Below are 9,549 nucleotides of genomic sequence, written 5' to 3' on the forward strand. Positions count from 1 at the left end.
CCACACTGAGCACCAACCTATTGATTGCAATGAGGCAGACTAAATTAATAACATCTAAATTTAATACTATAGATAATAAAGTGTATTTTCTACTATATTTACTATAGTGTATTGTACTTAAAGAAGAACAGCATAAAATATAAGATAAAACCTTATTAATCCCACAACAGGTAAATTTGTGTGTTACTATAACTCAACTACAGAAAAAAAAAAGAGGGAGAAAAGCAGATTATAAAAATAAAAAATACAAATATTAAATACAAATGCAATAGAATGAAAACTATTTACCCCAGTAACTGGTGTTCTATGTACAAGCATCTATGTATATCCATACATACACCACCTGCTGGTGGTGGTGGTGTTAACAGTCCAGGGCTGATATTAGACTGGCCAGAGAAAATGACTGTTCCTGCCTTTCATTCCATTTTGAACAGGGACACACAGGTGCAGTGATGGTTGGAAATGTTGTGTGATCTTATAACTTTCTTGGTGACAGTGAGTCATGAACAGCAACAATTTTTGTGAAATGTAAACAGTTAAATTGTTTAGACTTCTTTTTTCTTATTTGGGCCGGCGTGGCTCAGCAAGGTAGAGCGGTCGTCTTGTAACCCAAGGGTTGCTGGTTCAATTCTCGGCCAAGTCAAGTTCATGTCGAGGTGTCCTTGGGCAAGACACCGAACCCCTAATTGCTCCTGATGGGTCTTGGTTGAATGCCTTGCATGGCAGCTTCCGCCATCAGTGTGTGAATGTGATGTATGATGTAAAGCGCTTTGGGTATCATCCCAGGTACAGTAAAGCGCTGTATAAATACAGACCATTTACCATTTTTTACCATTTAAAAATATAAATGTTTGTAACCCTGCTTATATTGTAAACAGTTTATTAAACGTTATCATGTCATGCATTATATTTATCGCCTTCGTTTTTGTTTTTTTGTTTTTTTTTTTTTTTTTGCTGTATATTGAATTCCAGATGGGGCTGTGAATTTATTTCACTACTAATGTTTTCTCCTAGCTGACAGAAGTTAAGTACGCACTCTGAAATTTTTAGTAATACAAAAATAAGAAGTGTTTTTACTAATCACCATGGACACCATGTTGAAAGCTGGACATTGACTCAGTGACTCGATGAGTTTTTCGGCCACTATAAGACAGGAGCAGCAGCGACGACATCACACCAGTTCCAGCCACCCATCCTGCACCCTGCTCATGTGAGATGTACCTTCCAGAACATCTGCATGCAGAAAGCAGCTGGCCTAGATAAGTCCCAGGATGGTTCCTAGGAACTGTGTTTCAGTTAGCTGAGGATATTTAGCGATATCTTGTACTGTTCTCACCTGTCTGAAGACCTGTCATTCTGGCATCCCTAAATGATTCCAGTTCAGAGGCTTTAAACATCACAAAATGTTTCATGAGACTGATGCAAAAAAAGACTAACAAAAATTTTTATTGATCCCACAGTAGGGAAAACAACTTGTTAAAGCAGGTCAAATGACAGTACAATGTGAAAAGAACATGAAGAGTAAAGTCTGATCAAGGCGGCTTTCCAACCATCCTGGATCCTCATCAGTCTGCAGACAGGACAGGATGATACCATATCAGCACACTGCACTGCAAGATGTCCAAGCTAGTTACAACAAAACATCTGCCTGTGGATAAAGGTCCTTTTCACCAAATAGGCCACAGTCAGTCTGTCAGGATGGGGCCCTTTCATTACTCCACCCTGATCCTGACCACAGGAACCCCACAGGGTTGTGTGCTGAGCTACTTCCTTCTCTGGCTGTACACACATGACTGTACTCCGTCATGTTACACCAATTCCATCCGCAAATGATGTGACAACAATGGGGTTGATCTGTAAGAGCGATGAGTCTGAGTACAGGGAGGAAGGACGAGGGCTGACAGTGTCATGAAAAGAAAATAACCTGACACACTATGTAAAAAAATCTAACAAAATAAAAACAAATAAGTCATTATTGCCTTTAATAAAAAAGAATAACAACACTGTATTTCAACAGTGAGAATCTCTACATCACAGAGGACCTTCATGTTCTGTCAATACCAACAAGCTGGGGAAAAAAGCATGAAGAATGGAAGATAAATCTTTCTAAATACAGTTGCTAAATGATACAGATCCATTAAGAAGAGGCACCACACAATTTCTATACAGTTTTTACTCCAGAGTGTTATGACCCCCCTTTTAGTCCAGGGGATAAGGGTCAATAACAAAACTGACCGGACATCCTCAAAATGGTATAAATAAAAGTATTTATTAAATAAATACAATTTCCTACAAACAAAATACAAATACCGGGTTCCACTAAACAAAGAAAGAATTCCTATACACAAAAATATACCATGTCCGGTTACAAAAATAACATAAAGTGTCCTTTTTCAGGTTAACCGTACAAATATACAAAACAACCGAATATTAATAACTAACTTAAACCTCCTCCTATTGAAGGTACCAATTTACTTTAACAATGTAAACCATAACACAAAAACCTCCTATAAACCAAATATCCTCTACAAACGCAAACTGAAATTAGGAATAGTCTTTTCTGTAAACCACAATGTCTGTCAAAAGGAAAAGCTCTTACAAATTCTACAGCCAGTTAAACAACAAACCCACACAGGGATACCACTAGGGATGTTATGCTCGAGCGGTCTGCTCTATCACGTGTCAAGCATGTGACACGGAAGTGTTGCGAGCATCGTCTCTGAGCATTGATTCAGCATGCCAAATGTCACGTGATAGACCAAACGAGGCCTCGTTACGTCATCAGCGCGTATCGAGCAGCAAGCGGGATCTTTGAAGGGACCGGGCTTGTCAATCTCTTAGATTCCAAACACTGAGGAGATCGCGGGTTTTTGAGAGGAGATTCTGTAGCGATTGTGCGACATTGCATTTTGAAAACAAATTTAGGAAAAGCATCACATCAGCATGAGCTTATATTGAATCACATTTAGCTTTTAGCGATTTGGGGAAACAAACGTCTGCGCGAGACGCCGTTGCCAGAGTAACTGCTGAGCTCGGAGTATGAGAGAAGGACGGAGCAGGCGGTGCCTTCAACATCACAGGTAAGCTTAATTCCCCTTTCTTTATATAGATGTTTTTTAAATAGCCTTGCAAAGAGCAGACTTTAAAGTTAATCATAAACTTCAACCAGAAGCATCAGAGGAAACGTCTCAGTCTGCAGCTGCAGAGAAAAACCACAACCTGCAGGACCTTAGACACCAAGCTGGTTTCTGATCACCATCAGCAGAGAATTTAATGATTTTAAACTTGGTTAATTACAATTTTGTTCTTGTGTTTCTTTCAGGTGCAACCTCTCCAAAGCTGGAGAGGTAGTGTGCCAGAAGAGGAGCAGATTGAAGCCTAACAGAAAATACGTTTTTAAATAAAAATCTATGACATCACAATGTTGCCAAAGTTTTTTTTTTCTCATCATACATTTCAAGATTCAAAGTGTCTTTGTCATTTGCAAAGTAAGGAAACAAGCTTCCCTGAACAATGAAAATCTTACTTTGCCGTCCAACCTGAATGCCATAAAACATTATAAAATAAAAATAAACAATTTGAAAAAAAAAAACTAGATAGACGATAAAAAAAACTGAGTAAATAATCTATGTACATAAATGTGCAGTGTGGTACCAATTGTTCCACATTTAACAACGATCAGCTATGCAAAAGAAAACAACTCAGGAGGTAGATAAAAACACGCATTTGCAATATCTATTATAAATAATAAGACACATAAAACAGTAAACAATTTTATTACAACTGTATAAAATAACTAACACAGTCACTATACCCGTTGCACAAACACTCCTTCCCTCATGCCTTCCCACTGAGTAACTACTATCATTACAGATTGGTTTACTTAAGTTACACCACAATTCTGTTACCTAAACAAATGTTACCTAACACTCCTCCTTGTTATTTATATGAACAACAGAAAATAAATATTCACTTGGATGGTAGATTACGTATCGTTTATTGAACACGTATTCAAAGTTCAGATACTGTAGGAATGACAGATGTGAGGTGTCAACGCTGTCCTTCTAATACATCAGACTCCCACAGCCAGCAGATGGAGCTCTTTGGTTTGGTCAAATGATTCAGAACACTAAGCCATTTTCAAGCATTTGGTTCAAAGTTGGCTCGATGATTCATGAGGCCTCGGTTTCACCATCCCTAGATACCACACAGAAGAGTCTTAAAGCCAAAGCCGGCGAACTGCGGCTTTTATCCACGAGGCTCCACCCCTTTCAGGAAGTCCCAGCACTGCAGGTGACCAATCCCGGCGGGGGAGAGGGGAGCAGAGGAGCAGCTCCCGGTGGTAGTCATCAGTTCCCAACGAGGCTCAGCTGGATCCACTTCCAGCACCATGCTGACAGGCCAGGGGCCGTAACAAGAGACATAAGCATGGTGAAGATTGAAATCAAAAACTACTCAAGTCAACAGCAAGTTTCATGTGCTACATCTTATTATGCTGTTCTTTAGGCACTATGTGCTATAGTTAATTTAGTCATTTATACTATACTATACTATATGTATAGTATAGTATAACATATTCATGTAAACACACAAACTATTTACATTTCACAATGATTGTTCACATATATGAACATAAAGTATATGTATGTGTATGGGTAGATATGTGTATATGTGTGTACATATATATGTCCATACCTACAGATATTAATTGCATATTTCCAAAACCCTTCCTCCTTAGTGCATACTGTGTGTGCTTGTACATAGAACACCAGTTACTGGGGTAAATAGTTTTCATTCTATTGCATTTGTATTTAATATTTATATATTTTTTTAATAATCTGCTTTTCTCCCTCTTTTTTTTCTGTAGTTGAGTTATAGTAACACACAAATTTACCTGTTGTGGGATTAATAAGGTTTTATATTATATTTTATGCTGTTCTTCTTTAAGTACAATATACTATAGTAAATATAGTAGAAAATACACTTTATTATCTATAGTATTAAATTTAGATGTTATTAATTTAGTCTGCCTCATTGCAATCAATAGGTTGGTGCTCAGTGTGGTTTCAGACAATAGTGTATATGTGTCAACATCTGTGAAGAAAGAATTCTCTTTCTTTCTTTCTTTCTTTCTTTCTTTCTTTCTTTCTTTCTTTCTTTCTTTTTCTTTAGAAAAGATAAAACAGATTTGATCTATATCTGAATCTATATCCTGGCAGTGCATTTGAATATGACTGGAGATGTAAGCACACAAGCAGACCACATGGTTACTGGATCAATGCAGACAATCCTTCAGCAGAGACCAGTGATGAACTGGAGGGTCTGCTCTTATTCTTTACTGATTGGATGATCATGGTTCAGTTTTACTGGCTGTACAAAAAAGGGGCTGGGATAATTATAATACAACAAAACGCCGTTTTTAACGCGCGTTAAAGTGCGACAAAACGGCGCTTTTTACGCGCGTTCATTGAACGCCGCAAAAAGCGGCGTTTAATGACCACCAAAAACGTCGTATTTTTCGGCTTTTATCGAAGCTTTAAGAAACGACGCTTTTAACGCCGTTTTATTACAAACGCGCCAATAAAGTGGCGAATTTTGACCACTTTGGCTTTCCACAGTGAACGCGCTCAGAAGGCGCATTTGGACGGACGTTTCTGGCTAAAACGGGGCGACGCGACACAAGAAAATAGGAAAATGTTAAATTTTTGTGGCTGTCGCCTGGAACTACAGCCAACCAGCGAGGGTCTGCATGGAAGGACCAATGAGAGCAGGCTGGACGGCGCCGTCTGCTACGGAAGCGTGGAGCTGTCACCCAAATAAAAAAAAAACGGACCTTGTCACGTTATAACGTGATAAGTTTATTGTAAAAACGTGAAACGTATCACGTCATAACGTGATACGTTTATTATAAGAGGTTGGTGCAGACCTGGTTTATTATTTCCAGAGAAATTCCTAATTTACTACATGGGATTAAGTTTGACTTCATTGGAGAGATTTGATGAAGCTTGGAGGACACTTGTTGACGTTGCACCCTTTAAGTAGACAGGACCACGTCTTTGTGTCTTTGTGCAACTTATTTCTCCCAGTCCCAGCGGTGCATATAGCCTTTATAATTTTCATTTTTATTGTCAGGAGACAACATATTATTAACTGAAAGCAGCGCACACACTCTGTTGCCACTCAGACACATGCACGCACCGTCTCACTGCGTGCAGGCAGGTGACGCACCGCGTTGCTTATAACGGTCTTGTGTACAATAATAAACCAGGTCTGCACCAGCCTCTTAACGACCCATTATTTGAGTCAGGTGTGCTGCAGTATGGACATACTGAAAACCTGCATGACTCTGTTTCAGGAGGTCCCAGGTTGGGGATGCCTGCTCTGTGGCAATTCAGACACACACACACACACCGTGTCACTGTGCGCAGGCAGGTGACCTTTGTGTTTCTCATAACTGTCCCACATTTCTGTACAACAATAAACCAGAGTAGAACAATTAATCATTTTCAAAAAGAACTGAAATGTTTCTGCTTGATGAGTATATTTTCCATAAAATGTATTTTGCTCCAATATAGGTCGTAACAACATCTGCATACAGTACAGGCTATGTTCTTATAATAAACTTATCACGTTATAACGTGATACGTTTCACGTTTTTATAATAAACTTATCACGTTATAATGTGATAAGGTCCGATTTTTTTTTTATTTGGGTGACAGCTCCACGCTTCAGTAGTCTGCAAACACTCTGAACATGGAAGAATATTTTAGCTGAATAAAAAGCAGCCGTGTGGCACCAGAGGGAATTAGTCCAAACGGAGGTTTTGGATTTATCTGGATCAGCCTTGAGGTCCATCAAATGATGATATTCACGATGCTGTTTCCTATTTTGTAAACTTGGATGAACTCTGGGTTGTCTCTCTTTTATACAGTGTGTGCAGAATTTTTAGGCAAATGAGTATTTTGATCACATCCTCTTTATGCATGTTGTTCTACTCCAACCGGTAAAGGCTTGAAAGCCTACTACCAATTAAGCATATCAGGTGATGTGCATCTCTGTAATGAGAAGGGGTGTGGTCTAATGACATCAACATCCTGTATCAGGTGTGCATAATTATTAGGCAACTTCCATTCCTTTGGCAAAATGGGTCAGAAGAGAGATTTGACGGACTCTGGAAAGTCAAAAATAGTGAGATGTCTTGCAGAGGGATGCAGCACTCTTAAAATTGCCAAGCTTTTGAGGCGTGATCATCGAACAATCAAGCGTTTCATTTAAAATAGTCAACAGGGTCGCAAGAAGCGTGTTGAAAAAACAAGGCGCAAAATAACTGCCCATGAACTGAGGAAAATCAAGCGTGAAGCTGCCAAGATGCCATTGGCCACCAGTTCTGTCATATTTCAGAGCTGCAACATCACTGGAGTGCCAAGAAGCACAAGGTGTGCAATACTCAGGGACATGGCCAAGGTAAGGAAGGCTGAAAAACGACCACCACTGAACAAGACACACAAGATAAAACGTCAAGACTGGGCCAAGAAATATCATAAGACTGATTTTTCTAAGGTTTTATGGACTGATGAAATGAGAGTGAGTCTTGATGGGCCAGATGGATGGGCCCGTGGCTGGATCAGTACAGGGCAGAGAGCTCCACTCCGACTCAGACGCCAGCAAGGTGGAGGTGGGATACTGGTATGGGCTGGTATCTTCAAAGATCAGCTTGTGGGACCTTTTCGGGTTGAGGATGGAGTCAAGCTCAACTCACAGTCCTACTGCCAGTTTCTGGAAGACACCTTCTTCAAGCAGTGGTACAGGAAGAAGTCAGCATCGTTCAAGAAAAACATGATTTTCATGCAGGACAATGCTCCATCACACGCATCCAAGTACTCCACTGTGTGGCTGGCCAGAAAAGGTCTAAAAGAAGAAAAAATAATGACATGGCCTCCTTGTTCACCTGATCTTAACCCCATAGAGAACCTGTGGTCCCTCATCAAATGTGAGATCTACAGGGAGGGAAAACAGTACACCTCTCTGAACAGGGTCTGGGAGGCTGTGGTTGCTGCTGCACGCAATGTTGATCGTGAACAGATCAAGACACTGACAGAATCTATGGATGGCAGGCTTTTAAGTGTCCTCGCAAAGAAAGGTGGTTATATTGGTCACTGATTTGTTTTTGTTTTGTTTTTGAATGCCAGAAATGTATATTTGTAAATTTTGAGTTGTTAAATAGGTTTCCCTGGTGAAAATAAATAAGTGAAATGGGTATATACACTATCGTTCAAAAGTTTGGAGTCACTTCCCTATTGAATCCCATGGCAAAGCAACCCCAAAATTTTGAACAGTAGTGTATTTGGTTTTCATTAAGTTGCCCAATAATTATGCACAGTAATAGTCACCTGCACACAGAAATATCCTCCTAAGATACTAAAACTAAAAAAGCCCCACTCCAACTTCAAAAAATATTCAGCTTTGATATTTATGAGACTTTTGTGTTCATTGCGAACATAGTTGTTGTTCTATAATAAAATGAATCCTCAAAAATACAACTTGCCTAATAATTCTGCACACCCTGTAGAGTAAACAGCAAGATTTCTGTCAGTTCCTGCAAAATCTTCTGACTCTCCATCCATCAAACTTTGTCACGTCAGGGACTGGTCTGAAAAAGTCAAAATCCCCACCGATATCATAACCAATCAAATTTCTCGGAGAAAAGCGATCTTAGAGCCGCCGCACGACGCTGCCGTCGCGGTCGCCTCCCGTGTGTCGAGCCCATTAGCCGTTGCCCAGGAACGATCACGTCATTCAGCCTGGTGTATTGCTCCAGCTCCGCCATTCAGGTCTCCAAAAACTCCAGCTTCTTATCCTTCTCTTCATTTTGAATCCGTAGTATCGTCATCTCCTCAACCAGCTCGAGGATGTTGCTTTGTGTTAATGATATTTCCTCAGTGAGGAAATCGAGCGACTTTTTGATGTCCTTGACTTCATCAGACATTTCTCTTGTTTCTTTGGTCCCACTACGCCAGCAATGCAGCTCAAACAGCTGTTTGTGTCCAGTCAGCTGTTAGCAGTTAGCCTCAGTTAGCTCATCATCAGTTGATGGTAAAACTGACGGGTTATCGCTCTCTCCCCCAGCGACTGCTCCTCTGTCCCATCAGAATCCTCCTCACCCACATCCGTCACCTCTCCTCCCTCCGACTCTCCATCATGTCTTGGTCCAGCGACCAAGCTTCTTCAACATTCACCCACCTTTTTCATTTGTTCATTTTCTAAAAGTTAGCGCCAGGCTATATGAGAATAAAAACTACCGAGTCACATTGTGACACCTGTCAAACTCACGCGTGTTGCTAAGCAACCAGGAGGAGAGCAAATGGGCGAGAGCAAAAACATCTAACGGCTGAACGCAGTGCTTTGAAAGTGTGTGTGTGTGTGTATGTATATATAGCTATATATATATATATATATATATATATGTGTGTGTGTGTGTGTGTGTGTGCGTGTGTGTGTGTGTCTGCATCGCGAGATCTGGTAAAATTGGAAAAGAGAAGATTGAGCAAA

This window comes from Melanotaenia boesemani, chromosome 14 (genome assembly GCF_017639745.1).
Source record: "Melanotaenia boesemani isolate fMelBoe1 chromosome 14, fMelBoe1.pri, whole genome shotgun sequence".
Taxonomy (NCBI): domain Eukaryota; kingdom Metazoa; phylum Chordata; class Actinopteri; order Atheriniformes; family Melanotaeniidae; genus Melanotaenia; species Melanotaenia boesemani.